The 27,739-nt window shown below is 40.1% G+C and overlaps 1 protein-coding gene across 1 annotated transcript in view; it reads right to left on the reverse strand.

Annotated features, from left to right (window-relative positions):
- The window catches only part of CNTNAP2 (contactin associated protein 2), a 2,507,009-nt gene that overhangs the window by 918,868 nt on the left and 1,560,402 nt on the right, over positions 1-27,739 (reverse strand). The window lies entirely within an intron of this gene.

Below are 27,739 nucleotides of genomic sequence, written 5' to 3' on the forward strand. Positions count from 1 at the left end.
ATAAAAAAAAAAAAAAAAACATTCTGCCTTTAGAACCACTTTAACTCGTTGAAGTTAGCTTAAACAGAACATAACAAATTGTGACAAATTGGAGTTGATTTACTAAAACTGAAGCGTGCAAAATCTGGTGCAGCTGTGCATAGCAACCAATCAGCTTCTAGTTTCAGCTTGTTCAAATAAGCTTTGACAAAAAGACCTAGAAGCCGATTGGTTTCTATCACCAGATTTTGCACTCTCCAATTTTAGTAAATCAACCCCACTATGTCATTTGCACAAAAGGTGAATTATGGTAGGACTAATAGCAAACTTTTAAACTCAGGACACAAGCTGATGTAGGATTAGCTTCTCTAAACTCCATAATTGGCAGAAACATGAGCACAGACAATAGCAGACAACAAGAAAAGGCATGTTGGTGAACCTTTCCTGCTCGGTGACTGGGCCTTGGCCTTGTAACAGATCATGGAAGAAGTATAACAGCATACAGAGAGATTGCAGTGATTTTCCAAAGCTACCTCTCATCAGTAAAAGGGTAATGAGGTGGCTTTGTGCCTGCTGGCTTCAACAGAAAATAATCAGCGTGCATTGCAAAGCATGGGCATTCAACTAAGAAAAAAATAAACAGCAGATCTTGTAACAGAAGTTGGAATGATTCAGATGCTGACACTTTCAGCTTTTTCAGGCTCATTCGTGCCGGCTGTAGGAATAGTCTTATCAAGAGAATAAAGAAGGAAAAAAAACTTTGAGCTGTACAAGCCTCCAAAACACAGCACACATGTATATCAAATTGGCTAAAATTTATAAGAGTGACATACTGTACTGTAAATAAAGAAAGCCTGAAATAGATACTATAGGAAGCATTATGCAATCTACTCCACTGAGTTTGTATTAGCTTTGAACACAGATGCTATAATTAAATTAGATCAGGATACTGAACTGTTCACCCTACTAAAAGAACAGGAAGCAGCTAAGAGGTTGGGAGCACGGTGAGAATGAGTAAATTATGTTAAAAATTGTTGTTCTACTGGTGATTCCAACACTGCCCCTGTGATCCACATCAATGTGACCCCCTTTAGGCTCCTTTCACACTATCCGTCCGTCGGACGGATTCCGTTTTTCTCAGCGCGGGATCGAGCCGCCGATCCCCCGCTGAGCAGGAGGATGACAGCTGTCAGTTCCCCATGCATCTCTATGGGGGAAATCGGGTTTGGGAACGAACTGTCAGTCCATTCTCATCCGATCCAAGGTTTTATTAAGTTATGACATCATAGTGTAAAATAGTGATGTTTTCCCTACTTCAGGCATGTGACGAGCTTGCGTGGCCCCAAAATATTGCTATTTTAGGCTGTGATGTGATAATTTGTTAAAACATTTTTTCAGAGATTTTCGACATGGCAGCATTTCTCTTGTTTCACAAGCTAATTAAAGCCCAACTCTGAAAAACTTAAAAATGATCTCTCTTACTAAAGGCAAATAGACTGCACTTTGCAAAGTGCAGTTGCATTCTGCAAGTGCATTCTCTCCAGAGCTTAGTAAATGAACAGAAGCTCTGCTGGCTTCCATCATCCAATCATGTGCAAGAAAAAAATGCTGTTTTTTTTTCATTTTCCTTGTGAAGCTTTAACCTCTAGAGCAACTGCTCTTGCAGAGTGCAACTGTCCTTTACAAAGTGCACAGTCTATTTGCCTTTAGTAAATCAACCCCATTATCTCTTGCAGTGGGGTTGTGCTTACACTGCAAGAGTTAACTGCTCATTTGTTGTAGGAGAGAGCTTTTGTACTTTGCATTACCTGATCCTCTACTCTCCCAGCAGTTGGTTCTTCCCCAAATTCTCACAGTGGACTGTGCCATTAGTGTGCCATTACATCCAATGCAGAGCGTTGGACCTGGCATTGGTATTGATGAAATCAGAACCCAGAGGATAAGTTGCTGTAGGGACCGGTCTAGCACTGTGCAGGACCAGGTAGGTAGATCTTGTTTGCTATGTCCCCAAGACCTAAACAAGCAATCAACCCTTGCAATGCTGCCCTACTGCAGGGGATATACTTTAAGTTTCCTGGAGTTGAGCTTTAAAGTGGTAGTAAACCGCTGGCATTTTTTTTGTACCCTGAAAGGTAAAGGCATAATGGGCTAGTACGCGTTGCATACTAGCACATAATGTTAAACTTAGCCTAAAACAAAGCCTTTTAGCACTTCACTGTTACAGCTGTAGGCGCTCCTATCTTCACCCAGTCTTCCTTTCAGGTTTGTGGATTCTGGCTGTGTGACTGGCCAGAGCTCTGATGGCGTCACTCCCGTGCATGCGCACGTGAACCGCTGTTTACGGCACAGGACTCTGAAAAGAACGTCCCGGGTGGCCGTTTCTTTATGTACAGGGGATGTTACCAACTGCATGTACAGTAAATATCTCCTAAACGGTGTATGTTTAGGAGATATATGGGTGAGCCTTATTATAGGCTTACTTATAGTTAAAAGTCAGAGATAGGAGTTTACACCCACTTTAACCATTCCTGGCTAGTCATATGAGCATTACAGGTTATAATATGTCAACTTTTTTGTGTTTTTTTTAAGCTATGGCCTTTTGGGTTACTTGACGTGTGCCCATTAGCCTCAGTCAGCACAGTAGGATATGCAGGGGATTGGTTAGATTTGTCAGTCCACCAAATAACCTTCTCATCTGAAAATCTACTCATGGAATGAATAACCTTGAGAATCCTGAACTGATTGATTAAAAGAATAAAGGCCATTCACAAAATAGTTCTAATAAGATGATAAAGACACAAACAATTTATATGTCATTTGTGAAAGGCATTCACAGTACAGGATCTTGCTATCAAACCAAATAATCTTTACTTATATAGTCACAGTGTATGTCCAGTCAAAATGCTTTTCCTAGTTTTTGGTAGGATGGTGGAAGGGTCAAAACCACTGTAAAGTTTTCATAACTGTCTACAGCACCTTTAGAAAAAAAAAATATCCTTACCTCCTTTCCTGCTTACAATATTTTACCAGACAGGAGACAAGAAGAACTTCTCACCAGCAACACATGCAGAAAGAAAAATGCTTCTCTTTATTTTTTAGTAAAGTAGGGGTAGGTTAGAACCCTTGTCAAATTTTTATTGTTGGATGTGTCTCTGTTGCAAATGTTCCTTCACTCCCTGTCTGGTTAAACTGTTGTCAGCAACATAGGAAATGAGGATACATTTCTTTAACCTCCCTGGCGGTATGATTATGTCAGGAATTATGTACCAAAAGCGGTACAATTCTTTTCATGGAAATTTGGCGTTATGTATTATAGGCCTACAATTCTTAGTAATTACTGACTTAAACCTGACCAAAACAAGACTCTAGTAGACATCCCAGATGTGATAAATTTGAAACAAAAACGCATGAATTATAATCAAATCAATAATATAATTTTATTATTCAATATATAATATATATAATAAAATTATATTATTGATTAGATTATAATTTATGCATTATATATTATATATATATATATATATATATATATATATATATATATGTGTGCGTGTGTGTGTATATATATATATATATATATATATATATATATATATATATGTAATATATAACGCATGAATTATAATTGAATCAATAATATAATTTTATATATATATACATATATATATATATATATATATATATATATATATATATATATATATATATGTGTGTGTGTGTGTGTGTGTGTGTGCATATATATATATATATATATATATATATATATATATATATATACATATATACACATATATACATATACATATATATATATGCATATATATATGTATTATATATATATATATATATATATATATATATATATATATATATATACACATATATATATATATATATATATATATATATATATATATATATATATATATATATATATATATAAAATGTGTTATGTGTTTGTGCAAAGTTTTTTTTTTTTTTTAATTTCCCTCCCTAGTTCCGCTCCCATGCAGCATTGCTGCTGCAGGGAACGGAACTAGGAAGTCCTCACACCGACGGAGGACGGACAAGCGGCGGGGATCTCGGCTGGCGGTCACAGCAATGAGAGATCATCGCTGGATCGCCAGGAGAAGGTAAGAGAACACCGCTGCGCTCTCTGCACATCCACCCCGAGCGTGACTCGGGGTTACCGCTCCTGATAGAAAAAATCCACCCCGAGTCACGCTCGGGATCACCGCCAGGGAGGTTAATTGAGCCCTGGATAGCAGGAAAAACCCACTGGGGTTCAAGTACTCTAGCGTTATCCAATACGATATGTAGCATAAGGGTCAATTCACTAAGAGTTAAATAACGGCAAATAAAATGCAGTAAAATATTGCATGTGGTAAATCAGTTGCGAAAGTTTAATTCACTAAGAATTTAGTGTTAAATAATGAATGCGGTATTTTTTTGATTGTTCGGTAACTACTGGATTTTCTCATCCGATAATTTATCGTATGTGTCGGTAGTAAAGGATTGTTTAAGGTAATTTCCTTAAAACATTTTACATTTTTTATATGTCTGTTATTTTTCTTTTGCAAAAACATTTTTTAATGTAACATTTTTTTATAGTACTCTGTATTTAAAGGCATTGGATTTTGAACTACCTTCTCAAATTATGTCTCCTGCATGCTTGGTAATCTAAGCTGTGTCTTTTCCATGGGGAACTCTGTTGCCTGAAAATAGCTGTTAAGCAGTGTTGCGCTCCTTTGCTAAATCCATCATGCCATACATTCATAAAATTGTGTTTTTTTTGTAAAAAAACTGAACTAACTAAAACTTTTGAAAGTGCTCTTTACTAGATTGTTCTATCTTTTTGGCCCAATGCTGTGCTGTTGCCTATGTTTATGTTGTGGGAACTGAAGAAAACTTGACTATATTTTTTTTAACCTTTTAAAATATTTTTATTTATTTTTCATGTTCCTATCCAAGTTTAACTTGTAATGGTGTATATAACTAAAAGTATTACAGTGGCCACTTCAAGAGGTCACTTCTGGCTGGAGCAATTGTCATGGTTGACATACTTCATTGTTGCACTTTTGTAAACAATGTTTACTTTAAAAAAATATATATATATTTTTTAAAAAGTTCTTGATGTTAAATTTCAGCCAATGTTTGCATTTAATTTGCACTGCACGTCATGCCTTTTTAAATTAATAAAATAAAAAAAATACTTGTGTACAATGTATAATGCCACATTTTTGTGTGTCCATTGCTGGTGGAAAAGTGCCAACTTTCTTTGGGTCCTCTGTGGGTGGAATTAGACCCCTCTCTGAGCTTAGTATTGCACCCATTTCTGTGTGTGGAATAGTACCCCTTCCTGTAGGCCTACTGTGGGTGGAATTAGGCCCCTTACTGCGGGTCTTCTGTGAGTTAAATTAGGCTCCCGGTGGGTGGAAGGCCCCTTTCTGAGGGTTTGAATAGGCCCCTCTTTCTGGTACCCCACTGGTTACCACCACCAAAAGGGTGGTGTTAAATATTGCACCTTTTTTCTTAGATCCTGTTTGGTTTGTGAATTGGATCTAACAGATTACCGCACAATTTTTTCCATCACGTTTTTTATTTTTCGTTGTTGCAAAATCATTTTTTTTTTTTTTTTTTTTTTAAATTGGACTAAATTTACCGCATGTGATAATTTATGTGAGTAACATGATACCCTTACTGCATGTGGTAAAGCTCAGTGCATTGATGCTTAAATAGCTTATATATACGTGGAAGTAGCTGTGCTAGGTATGTTTGGCCACAGCTTTTTCAGTGCCCACAGAAGGTAGGACATTTTGCACTTTGTAATTTTAGTTGTGCCTTATAAGACTTATGCAAATCATGTACATTACACCTAACATTCACAAAAGCAGAAGAAAAAAAAAGCCCTTCAAAAACAATGCTTACAAAAGTAATTTATCAGTGTTAGGACCCTGAAGCTGCAATCACAGGTGTATGTGAAGAAATTATACATACTGAAAGAAATCATATAGCAAAGCATGCAAAACAAAGGGGTTGATTAACTAAAGGAAAATAAGCTCTTCACTTTGCAAAACAATTTTCCGCAGAGCATAGTGAATTTGGCAAAATATCACTTTGAAAGAATAAAATGAAAAATACAATCTGCGCAAAACAATTGGTAGTGCAAAAGCAGCTGAACACTGGAGGTCAATTTCAAAAATCCAAGCAGATCAACATAATATACAGCAATGCAGCACTAAGAAGCTAGAAAACATGTAAAAAGTTCATATAGGAGAAAAAGCAGAGGCTCCCAAAAGTGTCAAGATGTGCATATAGATAATCTCTTGTGGCTACATCTATGCATACCTCCACTACAGATATTGCTAGCAGCTCACCTCAACACGAGGAACCCTGAATTAACAGGTTGGTCAATCGCATGTTCCCATAAGGGTAACAATGTTTGCAATGTCACCTGGTGTATTCTCCTGTTGTTGGTCCAATAGGGTGGGATCTTTCATAAGGCAGAGTGAACTGAGATGGATAGATACAAAGACCAATACTCTCCTAGACAGTATTGCAGAAATGACCTCCAAACCACATGGTATATGAAAACGAATGAAGAAAACAGAGTGCTCTCTGCTATAGCTAACTTTATCGAGGTAAAAGGAAAATCACCTAAACCAAGTGCCAGGTGTAGACATGTTCTGTACACTTAAAACCAAAGATGGGAGCGGGTGACGACACGTGACTCCTTCCCATACGCGTTACGTCCTGAAGGCGGAACTTCGTCAACGGATACGGAGCCACGCTCAACACCCGCCTCTTAAAGCCTTTACCTAATTACTGTGAGAGCAGAATGCCTCCTCACGTGGTGTGCCGCTATGGCCACTATACACAATCCCAACACAACCAGGTAGTGACCACAGCGTTCAATGCCGCACAATCACGTGATTCAATTTGTTACATAGATCACATATGGCACCCTCTCAGGCCTGAGATTGGTTTAGAATGTTATTGAACGAAACTAAATATCCCGTATCTCTTCCAGTGACATACAAATATAGATCGCCGCATGAAAATATATTAAAAATACTTTGCAAATACCCAATTGCATGCAATAAAAATTAAAAAATAGTATTTTGCCTTGCACATGACTGGATAATGGAAGTCAGCATAGGTTCACCTCCTTAACTAAGCTTTGGGGAAAATTCACTTGCAAAATGCAATTTCCTTTGCAAATTGAACAATGCAGAGAGCCTACTCTGCATTGGCATTGGCATTGTGAATTTCTGTAAACAGACTTCATTATATAAAGGGAACGGTACTGTCCCATGATGTAGGGAACGAACATGTCCCATAAAACCAACTTATATTTTCATGACCTCACATGTCAATATGCATCCCAGCCCCTAGAACAATGGTTGTACTAAAATTAATAAATAAAGTCACCCACTTACTGCTTCCTTAAATAATCCCTTTAAAGCTTGACTCTTAAACTAAGTCTTTAGCATGAATTTAACCCCTAAACTAAGCTTCTAACATGAATTACTCCTAATTTTGCATACCTATCTTATCCAGCACTGGGTGCCTTTTAGTAATGAAAGCATATGAACCCAATGTCAGATCTAAGAGGCAACACAAGCAGAGTTCCCCAAGTGGCAGAGGTTAATGTCAAGTGTTATGTCATGGTATATTTGTGGGTTCATTTTAGTTTTTAGCCAAATGTAAGAATGAAACTTACATCTTAAATTTAAATATTAGGTTAAGTTTTAAGGAGAGAGCTAGCATTGGGATTAGAATACGTTTTAGGAAGGGGGATACTGAGAATCATACTTTATTTAAAATTTATATTTTGTTTCTGCCAAAAAGCCTGCACCAAAATGTATTGTGGCAAGCTTCTGAAACCTATAAATAACATACTGTACTGCTCTGGTCTTTTAAAAAAATGTAAAACTTCTGTGGTCTCTTTATTAACCACTTGACCTCCGGAAGGTTTACCTCCTTCATGATCGGGCCATTTTTTATATATGGCACTGCTTTACTTTAACTGACAATTGCACATCTGACACTGTACCCAAATAAAAAGTTGTCCTTTTTTTCCCCACAAATATAGCTTTCTTTTGGTGGTATTTTATCCCCTCTGTGGTTTTTATTTTTTGACCTATAAACAAAAAAAGACCAACAATTTTGAAAAAAAAAAAAAAAAAAAAAACAATCTTTTTCACTTTCTGCTTGAAAACATACCCAATAAAAAAATGTCAAAAATGTAATTTCTTCATCAGTTTAGGTTTAGGCCAATGTGTATTCTTCTACTTATTTTGGGTAAAAATCCCAATAAGTGTTTATTGGTTGGTTTGTGAAAAAGTTATAGCATCTACAATCTATGGGATATTTGTATTATTAGTTTTTTTTTTTTACTAGTATTTAGGGCGAACAGCAAATTATAGCAGGACTGTGATATTGCACAGACAAATCGGACACCTGACCTTTTTGACAGATTTTGGGTACCAGTGACATTAATACAGTGATTGGTGCTAAAAAATATGCACTGTCACTGTACTAATGACACTGACTGATAAGAGGTTAACATCAGGGGTAGAGTTGAGCGGACACCTGGATGTCCGTGTTTGGCGGGTTCGGCCGAACTTGAAAAAAAAGTCTGGGTCCGTGACCCGAACTTTTTCCGAACTTTACCCGGACACCGAACCACATTGAACTCAATGGGGACCTGAACTTTCAGGCACTAAAATGGCTCTAAAAAAACAATGGAAAGGGCTAGAGTGCTGCAAATGGCAGCAAAATGTAGTTAAGAGCATGGCAAGTGCTCTTAAAAAAAATTCCCCTTTAAATTTGTAATTTTTAAATAGAAGATTAGAACAGCACTCTGTAGTAAAATATAGCTGAACGTTGCACACAACAGACTGATAAAAATATATTTTTTTCTCCCTCCTCCTCCTCCTCAGTGGGCTCAAGTGAGGGCAAAAAGATCGTTCACTGCACCACCCCCCACACAGCAAAATCGATGTAGATCGCTAACGGACGATTGTTCTGTCCTGTGTCTCCTAATCTTTCCCTGCCTACTCTCTCCAGCCTGTCCCTAAAATGCTCAAATATCTTTCCCTGCCTACACTCCGACCTGTCCCTGCATTCTTTTCGGGCACAATGTTTTTTTTCCCTGTCTGTCCCTAATCAGCAGCAGCCAGCAACGTTGTGTGTGCTCTCTCCCTACACTAGAGCAGACTGATGCACAGCGCGCTGTGTCTCTAGCTTATAAAGACCTGGGTCACATGCTTTAGCTGGCCAATCACAGCCATGCCATTAGTAGGCATGGCTGTGATGGCTTCTATGGCACACCAGTTAAACGCTTGTTGATTGGCTGTTGAAAGCCTGCCATAAAACCGTGCCATTACATACAGGAAATAAAATTAGGGAACACGGATTTTAAACCCGAACATACAGTAAAGTTTTTGGGTCCGTGTCCGGGTAACAAAAATCCAATTATCCGGTACGGACCCGAATAATACAGTCCGTGTTCGCTCAACACTAATCAGGGGCAATCAAAGGGGTAACTGTGTGCCTAGACTGTGCTGCTTACTGTAAGGGAGGTTCTTTGACTAGGAGAAGGCAAAGAATCATGTTCTTGCATTGCAGAAACAGAGGATCAATACCTTCCCTTCTGACAGAATGAAAACTGCCTTGCTTACATAGGCAGATTGTCGTTCTGCCTGTGTCCTGTATATTCAGCGGGTGCCAGCAGACATTGAGTCCGTGGTACCCACCTCTGGGCTCTGGCTGTGTGTTTTCACAGCAGAAGTGGGTCAACAGTGGTGTGCATGTGTGCCCCAGACCCAGAATTGTCAGATAATGTACTGGGTTTGTGATCTGGCACAGAGCGGCAACCCTGCTGCAGGTAATGTATGGTGGGTGGTCCGCAAGTGGTTAATTAGGCACATACCTGTTCTAGCTTCTATCTCATTCTGAAATATAAATTGGTGTGGGTGGTGCAGAAAGGTCTAAAACAAGTCTACCTGTTTTTTAAATTTGGTGCAAGCCACTTGTGCCACTTACCAGCCCACTATGACAGCACTGGAAACTTTTTTAAAGTGGTTGTAAACCTGTACATATACCGAGTGAAGTGACCAGCATTAGTTGATACACAAAGATGAAACAAATCCTCCTGCATAAGTTGTTGCTATGCATCTGCATTCACCTCTTCTGTAGATTGCTCTAAAAACACAAAGAGGAAAGGATTTTTTCCTAGATCTAGGAGGAGGGGGTGGGGAAGTCTTCTCTGAGGTCTTCTCAGAACCAAGAGCTCAGAGCCCTGATTGGAGGGATAGGAAGCACCTCTTTACACAGTACATGGGAAACAAGCACAGTTGTGAGTCACAGACTGAGTAAGGCATCTCCCTCCCCCATCCCTTTTTAACTCTTGGTGTCGGGAAAAGCTGCCAAAAGTGACTCATGCTGATAACAGGACAGGAGAACAAAGCAGCAGTGAGAAATGACACTTAGAGCTTTGGAGAGAGACAAGTACACAGTATAGAAGGATGTGCTTTTTTATATTTCATGTCTGAGATTCACAACCACTTAAATTCCCCAAACTGGGCGGGACTAAGGAAATGTTATTTTTGTTTTAGGAAAAGTGGATTTACACTTTCAACATCCAGTAGGTGAGAAATTTACTTACAAGCTATCCATTTAGATTAGATCTTTACAAAGACGTCCTTTCTCCCATTGAAGAGTGTAATAGATGGATGTTCCTTCACTGTGTGGAAATGCCTATGATGCCTTATTTTAGCAATGAAAGGGTCTCTAAAGATATGTGAAGTTGATTGGAGCCAGGTTGGCGTTGTCTACAAAGGAGATAATTCTCTGGGAAGTCCTTGCCTCTGTGTTCTGTAACAGTAGCTTGAATGTGGACACAGGAGGAACGTGTCCAGGTCTGTATGGCCTATACCAATAGGTCGCTGAGCCTGACTGACCATTAAAGAGGCTGAGACTGGGGCAGCTCTATCCAATTCAGAAATAGCTAGAACGTCCTTACAAAATATCCAGAAGCCTGAAAGATGTTCATAATTTAATGTTATGTTAAACAAACCTTGCATTGGCAGGCTACTGTTATTTTTGGATATCTGGATGAAAAAATAGGCGTGAAAAAGCCTTAAAATAGGCTTTCCAGAGTGGTCTATGTCCTTGGAAATCTCTACGTCTTAAGGTAGATCTTATAATTAGCAATGTACGGATTTAGTGGCCCTAACCCCCTGTCATGAAGTATTTTATTGTTTTTCTAACACTCAATCACTTGTAGAATATTTACAAACTAATGCTCTTCCAATAATAGAATGTTTCTGGAAAGTCTTCTGTTATTTTCTTTATTTAATTGGTTGTTGCTGTCATAAGTAAGTGTATTCATGTTGACAGCTTGTGTAGCACATGGTCAGAACTTTATTGCTGTCCTTGCATTCGAAATGTGGTTTATTTGAACCCATCCTTTCTCTTTTATTGACTACTGAATTCAGCTGCATCCACAGCTGGTGATTCCCCTTCTCTTTGTTTGAATTATTATGGCAGGTAATTATACCAAACTGCATGTGACTGTTCATGCCAATCAGCTGTCTGTTCTGCATGCTGAGAAATATTTGCAGAACTGATAGGCACTGTTTGTATGCCCTGTGACTGAAACTTGACTTTGCATAATGAATACAGAAATAAACAAAATTGCCACAAATTGCCATTGTTCATGTGGCTGTTTGGGGGAAATATGCATCATCCTTTGTTTATTTAGCATACTAAAACACACACAATATACCTTTTTTTTTTACCTTTTTAACTTTTTTTTTATATTTTTGTGTGTTACTACTTAAACAGGAAAGCATTTCAATCATTCATAAAGGCATGTGGTAAAACAAACCCAGCTTCCTATTTAACCTGAAACAGTTTGGTTATTTTCTAGCTGTGCTTTGAAGTTGTTCACACTTGCAGAGAAGGAAGGTAATTATTCTGAAAATGAAGTCCAATTCTCAGTGAAACAAAATAAATATGGATAATGTATTTTTTTTTCCCTTGGATTAGGACCTACCGAATAAGTTCTATTCATCCTTCTTTCAAATATCATAAAGTTAGCTTTTAATGAAAATGAAAAAAACACTGAAACATGCCATCTTCAAAGGAAACACAGTACTAAAATATTCAGTGACATGCAGTTAAAGAGACAATTGCACTACAATGAAAAGGTTAATTTAAATACAGCTTTGGAAATTACATCAATATTCCTATTGAAATAAATTTTTGCTCTCTTGCAGAATTGGAATCACCATCTGATACCTCAAGATTTGTTACGCTATACGAAAAGTTGTTCAAACTCATTTTCGAAAGACGAACATTCGGCCGTGAGAGCAAATCATGTAATGACCGATAAATCATTTAATGGACATAAATGAATCCATGTTTGTTCGTTTTTTCACATATACCTAGTGCAAACAGCTCAGACAAGAAACACATCAACCTTTCAATTTATCGTTCATTGGTCAGAAAATTACCAGAACTTGTCCTTCGTTTTTTTGGCTCAAAAACATTACAACTGATTGAAGATTTGTGCCCATTACCCAGCCGAAAAATGAATGAACTATCCAAATTACTGAATTTTGGCCTATATATACGTATAGTGTATGGCCAGCATTAGATGGCAGAATCTTACCATTGCCTGCTGGGGCTGTTCCCCCACTGCCAAATACCTCTGCAACTCTTACAACCTCTGGGTTTGTCAGATGCCTGAGTCTCATTGCTGCCTGCTATGACTCTTCCCCTTGTCGCAGCATTAGGCTCCTTTCACACGGGTGGTGCGCCCGATGAAGTCGGTTTTGATTAGTGGGGATCCGCCGATCCCCACTGAGCAGGTGGATGACAGCTCCATCTCCGCTCTGTGTGCAGAGACTGAGCTGTCTGAGCTGTCAGAGCCCCTCTCTCCTCTATGGGAGATCGGAGGAAAACAGACTGTTGTCCATTTTCATCTGATCCTACGCAGATCAGATGGATTTCCATCCATCCAGATTTCACTGACAGGGTCAGTGCAAAGTGCACTTTCACTCTGCAAGTTCAGTTGCTCCAGAGCTTAGTAAATGAGCAGAAGCTCTGCTGACTTCTATCATCCAATCATGTGCAAGCAAAAATGTTTTTTTTTATTTTCCTTACATGTGATTGGGTATTCTTGCCAAAGTGAAGCGTTACCTCATTTACTAAGCTCAGGAGTAACTGCACTTGGCAAAGTGAACAGTTTATTGGACTTTAGTAAATCAATTCCTCTATGACAACTTTAAAGTCTGCTTGAATCCTCATTATTTATTACTGTAAGGCAAACAGGCTGCATATCTAGTAATAACTATAATGTCTTTTTTATCTTTTTTTTGTGCTTCAACAGGGCTTAAAATAACCAGTGCTTCCAACAGAAATGGCAGTAATAGTGAGCATTATAACTATATTTTCCAAAGCTGTATTTGGTTAAACTGTGTTGCTGTGATGACAGTGCATGTTTATGCAAAAACCCTCATTAAAATGAATTAAAAAAAAAATGGTTTTCTGCCAGTTATCTGTGAGCTACATTTTGACATTGTGACAAATAAAGCTGTGCATGTTTGAAGAAAGAGACAGCACAGTTTTGTAAGAAAAATCATTAATATTTCTGTCAATTCCATCTCTCACTCTCACTATTATAGTAGTGTTTTACCTTACTTAGTGTTTAGTAAGGATGAACAATAGCTATTTTAGTGGCTGACTCCTGAGACTGGTGTTCCAGTGTTATTGGAAAAAAATTGGTCCCTTGTGATGCTTTGACATTTTTGTGCCAGTGCAACTTATTGTCCACAAAAGTGTCTCTTGTTAAAAAATGTAAAATAGTCTTTTTTTGGAAGGACATTTATCCAAGTACTTTATAGAATACAGTTAACTCTTTCTCTGGATTCAAATGTCAAGTATAAAGATACTAAATAGCATGCAATTTTTTCTACTGGTTTTGCCCCTTACTGGTTTAAAACATGGATTTATGTGGCCCATGTATCAGCAAAATATTGAATCTCAGCATAACTGAAAAAGTCAATCAATGGCACTAAAGTGCATCTTGCTTTTGCCCATCCATGTTTGAAAATGTAATTTTTCCTATACTCTTTTAAACCACTTCTGGACCAGAAGGATTTGCCCCCTTAAAGAGGAAGTAAATGCACGTAAAAAAAATGAGGAAAAAAAAAAACCTGTAAAGACAAAGGCATAATGAGCTAGTATGCATTGCATACTAGCTCATTATGAAATACTTATCTAAAACCAAAGCCCCGAAGTGTCGCCCGCTCAGCAACAGGGTGGCCGACATGTCCGGCTGCCCTGCTTCCTTGTTCGCGTCCTCCGGCCATCTGATTGGCCGGAGGCGCAATTACATCACTCCCACGCATGCGCGCAGGAACGGCATAGATATATACATGTATATACTGTATATATATATATATATATATATATATATATATAGATATGTATGTATATATACATATCTATATATATCTATATATATATATATATATATATATATATAAATATATATATATATATATATATATATATATATATATATAGATATATATATATAAACAGTACAGTAAAACTGCAGGAAAGGGCACTGGGGGGTAAACTAATATCAGTTTATTTTATTTTGCAATGAAATCAGTGTGCTTGTGTGTATAACTTTTCAAATTTCCCGCCGGTTCCACCCCCCTGCGAGCGTCATGTCGCAGGATACGGAAGCCGGGGCTCTACAGCATCGGGCGGAAGATCCGGCTGCGGTATGCCGAAGAGACACATCGCTGGATCCCGGTGACAAGGTAAGTAACCCTCTACAAGGATCCAGCGATGCTCCCTGGTGGTACTGGTGGCACCCCGAGTGTGGCTCGGGGTTACCGCTTATGGCAATGAAATCCCACCCCGAGCCACGCTCGGGAATACCGCCAGGGAGGTTAATGACCAGGCCATTTTTTGCGATTCTGCACTGCATTACTTTAACTGGCAATTCCGCGGTCATGCAAAGCTGTACCTGAATAAAATTGATGTCCTTTTTTTCCTACAAATAGAGCTTTCTTTTGGTGGTATTTGATCACCTGTGCGATTTTTATTTTTTGTGCTACAAACAAAAAAAGAGCGACAATTCTAGAAAAAAAAAAAAAAAACAATATTTTGCACTTTCTGCTATATAACATTCCCACCCCCCCCCCCCCCTCCAAAAAAATAAAAAAACAGTTGTTGTCATCTTTTCAGGTCAAATTGTATTCTGCTACATATTTTTGGTAACAAAAATCCCAATAAGCGTAATTTGATTGGTTTGCGCAAATGTTATCGCATTTACAAACTAGGGGAGATATTTATGTAATTTTTATTTTTTATTTTATTTTTTACTAGTGATTTTTAGTGGGACTGCGACATTGCAGCGGACAGATTGGACCCCTAACTGACACTTTTGGGGGGGGCCAGTGACATACAAATATGCACTGTTACTGTAATAATGACACTGACAGGGAAGGGGTTAACCTAGGGGTGATCAAAGGGTTAAGTGTGAGCTTAGGGGAGTGTTTTCTAACTGTGGGGGAGGGACTTGTCAAATGATCATAGAGACCTGTGTTCCTATATAGAAGGATAACAGGGGCTCTGTGATCATTTCAGAGAGAATGGTCAGCTGTGTTTACAACAGCTAACTGTCATTCTTTCTCAGCGGGTGCATCCAGTCCCGTGGATCGGCATCCCCGCTGCCTAGCAGAGGCAGAAGCGTGCCGCCGGTGGCTCGTGCCCAGGAACGCTCAGGAGTGCTCCTGTGGATCGCCATACAGGTACGGTGATTCACGCAGCCGAGCCAGCCTGCCGCAGTATATAAGCGGCGGGCGGTCGGCAAGTGGTTAATAGTGCTGAGTACCAAATGCAATTGAGATTTAAAAAAAAACTATACCATATACAATTACTACATAAGTCATTTAATGTTATTGAAATGCCTTTCTATTTTATTCAGTGGTTAGCTGTCATATTCTAAACTGGCACTTTCTTGCACTAAAGCCAACCCTATGTATGTAACAACCCATGATAACCACAGTGTGAATCCACTTGTGTTCAGTAAAAAAGTATGCACTATGCAAGGGTTTAAAAAGAATAAATGAAGTCTAGTAACTGTTGCTGTTTTGAAGAAATTTACTCATGCATTTCACTTGATTCCTGATTGGCATGGACCAGAAAGAAAGGGTCCTCAATGGCTGTCTCCTATATTGTATGTTTTTTACTACCATGCATATGCAGTGACCACTTTAATTATTATTTTAAAATTTATCACAAAGTACTTTTTGACGTTATGACATGGTGAGTTCAACTTTAGAATTATGCTGTCTCTTCAAAGCATTCGACAATCCTTTAACTTACATTTAAGCAAAGCTACTACCCTATCCTTGATTGTGTCAGTTCATTACAAGCAATGAAGCTAATAATTAAAAAAATATTAAAGTGGTAAACTGCTTTACATATATTACCTTTTTTTTGTTTTCCTTTTACAAACACTAACCGTATAAATATGTTGGCTCTTTATATTTTAGGACAAATGACTAGTGCTATAAGAGCTGTGCTGCATTGCAGTGATATTGGAGTATCTACTGACTTACCACTTACAGATCATTATCCTTTTTTTTTTTTTTTTTTTTTTAAGTACACACACAAATAAATCTGTGCATTAACAAATAACTGTACTTCTCTGCACCTGTGCCAGTTTTTTTTTTTTTTGCTTGGCTTTAAGAACTGGAAATATTTCAAAACGACATAGTAAGCACAAATGTATTTCTCGTCACCAAAGTCACTGGAGTGTATTAAAAGAGCTATCCAAATTAATTGGATTCAGTATAGTGTAATTGTTCTTTTGTCACCTACTGTATTTGTTGCAAATCATTTTATCTATTTTTTTTACATAAAACACTTTGTGTGTCAAAAACCAAATGTAAGCCTTAAAGAACATTTCTTCTAAACTGTCCGTGGCAATCAAAAGTAGGTACCCTCGGATACCTGCTTGTACATTTCAAAGCCTTTTCTAGGATAAAGGGTATATAGAACACTTTCACTTCCTAGTAGTGTTGAGAATTGACTTTTTACTTCCAACCTTTCTACTGGCTCCTCAGCATGATAAGTCAATGGGATAGTAAAGAAGATGAGAAGAAGAAGGCCAGTTTTTAAAACTGTCCGGAAAGTATTGAAACTTGCATATGAGACCATTGCCCATCCCCATTCAAGGATCTTAAACTTCTGGGACAATAAGGAAGAGTTTCAAATGTAGGTGTTTGCATTTGATTACTGGGCAAATTTTTGTATTTTTACACCATGGCACTGAATAAAGCCTAACTACAACTAAACATTTTATTTTGTTTTAAATAGGGCAGTAAAGGGTTAGTATATTGGTCAGGCTATTGTTGCTTTCTGTGTCTCTCTTGGGGAGAATGCCCCCTACTTCCTGTCAGGACAGGAAGTGACAGGAAATCTCTCCAAAGGGAACATTAACAAAGACATCAATTATTACAGTTAGGGTTAGAATGTTTGACACCATTTTTATTACTGTCTGTGCCTTCTTTCCCAGTGATGCCCCTACCCCCATTGATTGCACAGGCACCGCAGGCACAGGAAGTTAGGAAAATCTCTGCAATGGAGTCACAGACAGAAATTAAAAACCTGATGAAAACAATAACCCACTTTAACCTACTCTATCCACAATTAAATAAAATGTATAAAGCTGGGCTTCAGGCATTATTTGTTCCTAAGTTCCTAACATGCCTTGTCAAAAAATTATTTTTCTTTTCCTTTAAATATCAGAAAATAGTAGTTCTCTGTGCGCTAGTTAATGGGATTGGCATACTAAAGTGGTAGAAAATGTTACGTAGCAGCTATGTTCTCTCTAGATAACCAATCACAAAAAAATAAATAAATAAATAAATTAAATTAAAAAACCAAAAATAACCAAAAAATCTAACAACTAAACAAAACATAATTTTGCCTAGAACATGATTGAAGAGAGCACAGTTTCAATACACTAAGTTAATAGTTAATATTTTTTACTTTACGTTTATGAATTCACTCCACTGTTTTACCCGAGCATGGCACTTCTTTGCTGTAAACATACGTACAAAACACAATTTTCAAAAATATACAAACCAGATTTGTTTTAATACATTTTCTAGTAAGAGAATCAGCTCATTTATTTTAAATATACACAGCTGAATAATATGTGTGAGCAAAAACAAAAAAAAAAAGAAAGAAAAAAACGAAATTGTGAGATGAAGTACAGTGAACCAACACATCCAATCATCTGTACAAGAATTTAACCAAAATAGAGCCTCCCTTGCCCATAGGTTGATTTTGAAATTAAATATAGTCCCACTTCCTCCTTTAACCAACCACGCTTTTAATGTCTATCCTTCATCTATAATCATGCTAACAACGCCATCTCAACCTTTTAGTTAGCATGTACCTAAAACAAATGTAGTGGATGCATTCATTTTACGCTTTTTTTTTTTTTTTTTTTGGATTCAGCAATCTAGCCATTAAGTCTGTTATTTTTTAACTTCTTTTAGTATGCTGAGCTGTCCAATAAAAGTGGCATTTGGCAGGTTGATACAAACTATTTAACACTTACCATGGTCAGCTTTTATTCATTTATGTAAAACCTTTATCCCAAAAGGGGGAAAAAAGTGTTTGCTGTAACTGGTTAAAAAAATGTTAGATAGAGTTTTAGCTTTAATTTGTTGGTCTAGTCCATTGCTACTGCATATAAAACTATCCTCTCCTTGACTGATAATGCTGCTGTCTAAGATGGCTACATTTCTCCTCTGTAAAGTGGAGCCACTCTAAGACAGGTAGTGTTACTGGCTTAAACACTGTGAAAATAAAACAAAAAAATTTCTTAAAATATGCTGCAATACCACAATTGGTGTGCTAATATATATATATATATATATATATATATATATATATATATATATATATATAATTTATTTTTTTACACTTTAAGAAACTACTGTGGTACATTAGATTAGTAATGTTTCATTTTTGATTTTTTTGTTCCTTTTTTTAAACAGAAAAAAAGGTACGTTGACTATTTCATGCCCACACTATAGCCAAAAGATGGCTACAGTGCGGGTTTTCAACTCTGGGAGAGTGTCCATGGACGCCCTCCCAAAACCCTGCCTCCTGCCTTACACTGTGTCTGTGGGAGGAAAGGAAAGCCATTAACCAGCAAGCCTGTTAGCACATTGTTTACACTGATAATCAGGGCAGTGATCATTAGTGCCCTGATTATCAGTGTAGCCCCATCAGTGCCAACTAGTGCCACCTATCAGTACCACCTATCAGTGCCCATCAGTGCCTATCATTGCAGCCTATCGATGCCCATCCATGCTGCCTATCAGTACAGCCTCATCAGTGCCTCCTCATCAGTACCCATCTCTGCCACCTCATCAGTGCCAATCAGTGCCTATCAGTGTTGCCTCATCAGTGCCCATCAGTGCAGCCTCATCAGTGGACACCAGTGAAGAAGAAAAATTACTTATTTGAAAAATTGTATAGTAGGAAATTAAGGAAACATTTTTTCCCCCAAAAAGTTTTTTTTTTTCATTTTTTTAGCAAAAAATAAAAAACTCAGTGGTGATGAAATACCACCAAAAGAAAGCTCTATCTTTCTAAAAAAAAAATGATAAAATGTAATTTGGGTATAGTGCTGCATGACTGCGCAATTGTCATTTATAGTGAAAACTGAAACTTGGCCTAGGCAGGAAGGGGGGTGAAAGTGGCCAGTATTGAATTGGTTAAGCAAACCTGTAACCAAGATATTGGCATTCAAATAATACATATACGTGACAAGCAGTAAAGGAGATGCAGCTACTAGCACTGTGCAGCAATAAATCCTCAAATTTCAAACCAGAAGCACAGAAGCAGGTCTTTCAGCAGCTCAGCTTACTCTGCATCCCTCTTCAGGTTCATTTAGGCTTGCTATTGGGGGGGGGGGCAGTGAAAATACATGGATAAGCTACATTTGCATCACATTCCATGACCACTATGGTTTGCTTCATGGGTGTTGCAAAAATTATCCCCTGCTGCTCATGAATAAGGGAACTCAGTAAATGTCCTGCAACCGCAAGCAATGCACACGGTTGCAATGCAGCATTAATGGGTTAAAACAGTTAGTAAGGAGACTTCATATTGCCTCCATCACCACAGAGGCGCAGTAATGTTGCCTCATGTCTAAACCTAGTTGAGCACCTACACTCAGAGCTGGCCCAAGACAATGTGCTGCCTGGGTACACCCCAAAAAAAATATATATTTTTTTTTATATCATGATAATTAAAACTAAAATTACATTTACCAGGAAGTCAGATTTACATGCAACAGCTCCTTGTCCATATGCAAAATCATATGACATACCATTATGTTCAATTCCAAACCACAAACTCCAGTATTATTTTGTTTGTCTGACGTCAATGCGCACACCACAATCACACAAGGGACGTTCCCTGGAGGAGATGCTCCACCTCCTCATACTCATTAGTTTGCACTATGGGCCGCAGTATAAGATGAGGAAATGTCGCCACTGACACGCCACAAACTGATGAAACACAAAACTGCTGGAAAAAAAATCTTGGGCGTCAATTTGCTGCCCCTCTCAAAGTGCCGTCTGGGTCCAATGGACCCAATGAGACCCATGGTAGGGCCGGCCATGCCTACACTGTATACATTTGAAATTAGAAAGCTGGGAAGTCATTAATAGGAGTGAAGATCAAGGGGAGCTGAGATGCCGGGGATAGTGACAGAAACAGCTACAGTGGTAGGTAGATAATTTCATCACACATACAGAAAATCTTTACCAGCACTACTATATTAAAGAGGCCACTAGAATCATAACCAACTATGTCACGTTATCAAACCACAGCACTGACAGCTTTTTATAAGGGACCACCAAAAGAGCTTACAATTAGGGTTGAGCGAACACCTAGATGTCCGTGTTCGACGGGTTCGGCCGAACTTTAAAAAAAAGTCCGGGTCCGTGTCCCGGACTTTTACCGAACTTTTCCCGGACACCGAACCCCATTGAAGTCAATGGGGACCCGAACTTTAAGGCACTAAAATGGCTCTAAAACACCAAAGGAAAGGGCTAGAGTGCTGCAAATGGCAGCAAAACGTAATTAAGAGCATGGCAAGTGCTCTGCAAACAAATGTGGATAGGGAAATAACTTAAAACAACAAAAAAAAAACAGAAAAATAAAACAATGTTCTTCTTCATCTCTGAAGGACGAGGCCCATATGGAGTAGGAGGGAGGTTGAGGTGGTGGTGGATGTGGCGTTGACATAGGCGTGCGCACAGGGTGTGCTGGGTGTGCCTGGGCACACCCTAATCACCTAGGGCACATAGCATTGCCAGTGAGGAGATGGGAAAGATCTCCCTGGGACCTGCTCTGCTCTATTTCTCCTTGCCTACAGGTACATGGCCCCGATACATTACTCTCCCTGCTGGCAAACACATGCATGTGTATTTCAACTTTGGGGTGCACACCTTAATGCAATAGGCTGCGCACACCTATGGGCGGTGTAGGTGGAAGCGGCGGTGGAGGAGGACCAGGGCCGGATTAACAGCATCATGGGCTTGGTGCTGAGGATTTTGAAGGGCCTTAGGGCCGTGCCTTGCCATGCACCCAGAGGAGGAAGGGTGCAGCCATGCATGCCTAATTCAACATGGGATGCTGTCTCTGAAGCCCATAAACACATCCATGCATCGCCAACTGTCCCTCCTTGTCCGGCCTTCACGCTGTGTGGGGAGGTTCTGAGGGTGCTGCCTGGGGAAGCGAGCATAGAAGCCAGACTTCTGTGTTTACAAGTGACAGAAGAGCGGTAACAGTGAATATGGCCAACCCGGGGCCTATATAAAAGGTAGGGGCCTGGAGCTGCAGCTCCAATAGCCCCTACATTAATCTGGCCCTGAGGAGGAGGACGAGGTAGCCAACACTGCTTCTTTTCACAAATTTTAAATGAGGGTACACCCCAAAAGAGTGAGAAAGAGCAAAAATGGAACAATGGGTGGGTAAGGTCGGTATCCATTGCTATTCTGCATAAGGTACGGAAAAGTCCCGTGGGATCCATGCCTGGTTCATTTTAATGAACGTGAGCTTGTCCACATTGTCTCTGGACAGGCGGCTGCGCTTGTCTGTTATAACGCCCCCAGCCGTGCTAAATACCCGTTCAGATAATACACTGGCTGCAGGGCACGCCAGCACCTCCAAGGCGTAAAGGGCAAGCTCAGGCCATGTGCCCAATTTGGAGACCCAGAAGTTGAAGGGGGCAGACCCGTCATTCACTACATGTAGGCGTGTGCACACATACTGCTCCACCATGTTGGTAAAATGCTGCCTCCTGCTAAGACGTTCCATCTGAGCTGCTGGTGCTGCTGTTTGTTGTGGCGTGCTGACAAAGCTTTTCCACATTTCGGCCATGCTAACCCTGCCTTCTGAGGTGCTGGCGGTGCCCTGGTTGCGTTGGCGACCTCCTCCTCCTCCTCCTCTGCCTTGTGCTTCCACTGTGGCCCCGCTGTCAGATGGGAATGCCAGCAGCATGGCGTCTACCAGCGTGCGCTTGTACTCGCGCATCTTGCGATCGCGCTCCAGTGAGTGAATTAAGGACGGTACGTTGTCCTTGTAACGGGGATCCAGCAGCGTGGCCACCCAGTAATCAGCACAAGTTAGAATGTGGGCAACTCGGCGGTCGTTGTGGAGACACTGCAGCATGTAATCGCTCATGTGTGCCAGGCTGCCCAGAGGCAACGAAAGGCTGTCCTCTGTGGGAGGTGTATGGTCCGTGTCCTCTGTATCCCCCCAGCCACGCACCAGTGATGGCCATGAGCTGGCCTGGGTGCCACCCTGCTGTGAACATGGTTCCATCTCCTCCTCCAGCTCCTCCTCCTCCTCATCCTCCTCATCCTCCTCATCCTCCAGAACTGTGCCCCTGCTGGACAATTGCGTCCCTGGCGTTTGCGTGTGCAGGAACCCACCCTCGGAGCCCCTTGCGAATGACTGCCCTGAAAGCCTTGGAAATGTTACCTCTTCATCCTCCTCCTCCTCCTCATCCTGTGCCACATCCTCTTCCATCATCGCCCGAATTGTTTTTTCAAGGAGGCATAGAAGTGGGATAGTTAAGCTGAGAACGGCGTCATTGCCACTGGCCATGTTGGTGGAGTACTCAAAACAGCGCAACAAGGCACACAGGTCTCGCATGGAGGCCCAGTTAAATTAAATAGCGGAATAGAAAATATGATCCAAAAAAAGTGTATGTATATCACACGTACACAACCACACTAGGCCCCAATTACTATTGTTTGTACCCCTAAAAGGCTAGATGAGGAGTAGGGGGAGTATGGAACAGGCAGCACCCTCAAACCTTCAGAAGTATGAGATGAACCCCAACAACTTGGAAAGGTGGATCTCTCTCACACGTACCGACACAGACTATCCCGCAATTCAATTGATCCTCAAAGGTTTTTATTGAATAGCGGAATAGGAAATATGATCAAAAAAAGTGTATGTATCTCGCACGTACACAACCACACTAGGCCCCAATTACTATTGTTTGTACCCCTAAAAGGCTAGATGAGGAGTAGGGGGGGTATGGAACAGGCAGCACCCTCAAACCTTCAGAAGTATGAGATGAACCCCAACAACTTGGAAAGGTGGATCTCTCTCACACGTACCGACACAGACTATCCCGCAATTCAATTGATCCTCAAAGGTTTTTATTGAATAGCGGAATAGGAAATATGATCAAAAAAAGTGTATGTATCTCGCACGTACACAACCACACTAGGCCCCAATTACTATTGTTTGTACCCCTAAAAGGCTAGATGAGGAGTAGGGGGGGTATGGAACAGGCAGCACCCTCAAACCTTCAGAAGTATGAGATGAACCCCAACAACTTGGAAAGGTGGATCTCTCTCACACGTACCGACACAGACTATCCCGCAATTCAATTGATCCTCAAAGGTTTTTATTGAATAGCGGAATAGGAAATATGATCAAAAAAAGTGTATGTATCTCGCACGTACACAACCACACTAGGCCCCAATTACTATTGTTTGTACCCCTAAAAGGCTAGATGAGGAGTAGGGGGGGTATGGAACAGGCAGCACCCTCAAACCTTCAGAAGTATGAGATGAACCCCAACAACTTGGAAAGGTGGATCTCTCTCACACGTACCGACACAGACTATCCCGCAATTCAATTGATCCTCAAAGGTTTTTATTGAATAGCGGAATAGGAAATATGATCAAAAAAAGTGTATGTATCTCGCACGTACACAACCACACTAGGCCCCAATTACTATTGTTTGTACCCCTAAAAGGCTAGATGAGGAGTAGGGGGGGTATGGAACAGGCAGCACCCTCAAACCTTCAGAAGTATGAGATGAACCCCAACAACTTGGAAAGGTGGATCTCTCTCACACGTACCGACACAGACTATCCCGCAATTCAATTGATCCTCAAAGGTTTTTATTGAATAGCGGAATAGGAAATATGATCAAAAAAAGTGTATGTATCTCGCACGTACACAACCACACTAGGCCCCAATTACTATTGTTTGTACCCCTAAAAGGCTAGATGAGGAGTAGGGGGGGTATGGAACAGGCAGCACCCTCAAACCTTCAGAAGTATGAGATGAACCCCAACAACTTGGAAAGGTGGATCTCTCTCACACGTACCGACACAGACTATCCCGCAATTCAATTGATCCTCAAAGGTTTTTATTGAATAGCGGAATAGGAAATATGATCAAAAAAAGTGTATGTATCTCGCACGTACACAACCACACTAGGCCCCAATTACTATTGTTTGTACCCCTAAAAGGCTAGATGAGGAGTAGGGGGGGTATGGAACAGGCAGCACCCTCAAACCTTCAGAAGTATGAGATGAACCCCAACAACTTGGAAAGGTGGATCTCTCTCACACGTACCAACACAGACTATCCCCCAATTTAACTGATCCCCAAAGGTTTTTGATTAAATAGCGGAATAGAAAATATGATCCCAAAAAAGTGTATGTATATCACACGTACACAACCACACTAGGCCCCAATTACTATTGTTTGTACCCCTAAAAGGCTAGGAGTAGGGGGAGTATGGAACAGGCAGCACCCTCAAACCTTCAGAAGTATGAGATGAACCTCAACAACTTGGAAAGGTGGATCTCTCTCACACGTACCAACACAGACTATCCCCCAATTTAACTGATCCCCAAAGGTTTTTGATTAAATAGCGGAATAGAAAATATGATCCCAAAAAAGTGTATGTATATCACACGTACACAACCACACTAGGCCCCAATTACTATTGTTTGTACCCCTAAAAGGCTAGGAGTAGGGGGAGTATGGAACAGGCAGCACCCTCAAACCTTCAGAAGTATGAGATGAACCCCAACAACTTGGAAAGGTGGATCTCTCTCACACGTACCAACACAGACTATCCCCCAATTTAACTGATCCCCAAAGGTTTTTGATTAAATAGCGGAATAGAAAATATGATCCCAAAAAAGTGTATGTATATCACACGTACACAACCACACTAGGCCCCAATTACTATTGTTTGTACCCCTAAAAGGCTAGGAGTAGGGGGAGTATGGAACAGGCAGCACCCTCAAACCTTCAGAAGTATGAGATGAACCTCAACAACTTGGAAAGGTGGATCTCTCTCACACGTACCAACACAGACTATCCCCCAATTTAACTGATCCCCAAAGGTTTTTGATTAAATAGCGGAATAGAAAATATGATCCCAAAAAAGTGTATGTATATCACACGTACACAACCACACTAGGCCCCAATTACTATTGTTTGTACCCCTAAAAGGCTAGGAGTAGGGGGAGTATGGAACAGGCAGCACCCTCAAACCTTCAGAAGTATGAGATGAACCCCAACAACTTGGAAAGGTGGATCTCTCTCACACGTACCAACACAGACTATCCCCCAATTTAACTGATCCCCAAAGGTTTTTGATTAAATAGCGGAATAGAAAATATGATCCCAAAAAAGTGTATGTATATCACACGTACACAACCACACTAGGCCCCAATTACTATTGTTTGTACCCCTAAAAGGCTAGGAGTAGGGGGAGTATGGAACAGGCAGCACCCTCAAACCTTCAGAAGTATGAGATGAACCCCAACAACTTGGAAAGGTGGATCTCTCTCACACGTACCAACACAGACTATCCCCCAATTTAACTGATCCCCAAAGGTTTTTGATTAAATAGCGGAATAGAAAATATGATCCCAAAAAAGTGTATGTATATCACACGTACACAACCACACTAGGCCCCAATTACTATTGTTTGTACCCCTAAAAGGCTAGGAGTAGGGGGAGTATGGAACAGGCAGCACCCTCAAACCTTCAGAAGTATGAGATGAACCCCAACAACTTGGAAAGGTGGATCTCTCTCACACGTACCAACACAGACTATCCCCCAATTTAACTGATCCCCAAAGGTTTTTGATTAAATAGCGGAATAGAAAATATGATCCCAAAAAAGTGTATGTATATCACACGTACACAACCACACTAGGCCCCAATTACTATTGTTTGTACCCCTAAAAGGCTAGGAGTAGGGGGAGTATGGAACAGGCAGCACCCTCAAACCTTCAGAAGTATGAGATGAACCCCAACAACTTGGAAAGGTGGATCTCTCTCACACGTACCAACACAGACTATCCCCCAATTTAACTGATCCCCAAAGGTTTTTGATTAAATAGCGGAATAGAAAATATGATCCCAAAAAAGTGTATGTATATCACACGTACACAACCACACTAGGCCCCAATTACTATTGTTTGTACCCCTAAAAGGCTAGGAGTAGGGGGAGTATGGAACAGGCAGCACCCTCAAACCTTCAGAAGTATGAGATGAACCCCAACAACTTGGAAAGGTGGATCTCTCTCACACGTACCAACACAGACTATCCCCCAATTTAACTGATCCCCAAAGGTTTTTGATTAAATAGCGGAATAGAAAATATGATCCCAAAAAAGTGTATGTATATCACACGTACACAACCACACTAGGCCCCAATTACTATTGTTTGTACCCCTAAAAGGCTAGGAGTAGGGGGAGTATGGAACAGGCAGCACCCTCAAACCTTCAGAAGTATGAGATGAACCCCAACAACTTGGAAAGGTGGATCTCTCTCACACGTACCAACACAGACTATCCCCCAATTTAACTGATCCCCAAAGGTTTTTGATTAAATAGCGGAATAGAAAATATGATCCCAAAAAAGTGTATGTATATCACACGTACACAACCACACTAGGCCCCAATTACTATTGTTTGTACCCCTAAAAGGCTAGGAGTAGGGGGAGTATGGAACAGGCAGCACCCTCAAACCTTCAGAAGTATGAGATGAACCCCAACAACTTGGAAAGGTGGATCTCTCTCACACGTACCAACACAGACTATCCCCCAATTTAACTGATCCCCAAAGGTTTTTGATTAAATAGCGGAATAGAAAATATGATCCCAAAAAAGTGTATGTATATCACACGTACACAACCACACTAGGCCCCAATTACTATTGTTTGTACCCCTAAAAGGCTAGATGAGGAGTAGGGGGAGTATGGAACAGGCAGCACCCTCAAACCTTCAGTATGAGATTGTGTTCACTGTACCCCACAAAGATTGAGTTCACTGCACCCCACAATGATTG

The sequence above is a fragment of the Pelophylax lessonae genome, assembly GCF_965119305.1.
Source record: "Pelophylax lessonae genome assembly, chromosome: 5".
Taxonomy (NCBI): Eukaryota; Metazoa; Chordata; class Amphibia; order Anura; family Ranidae; genus Pelophylax; species Pelophylax lessonae.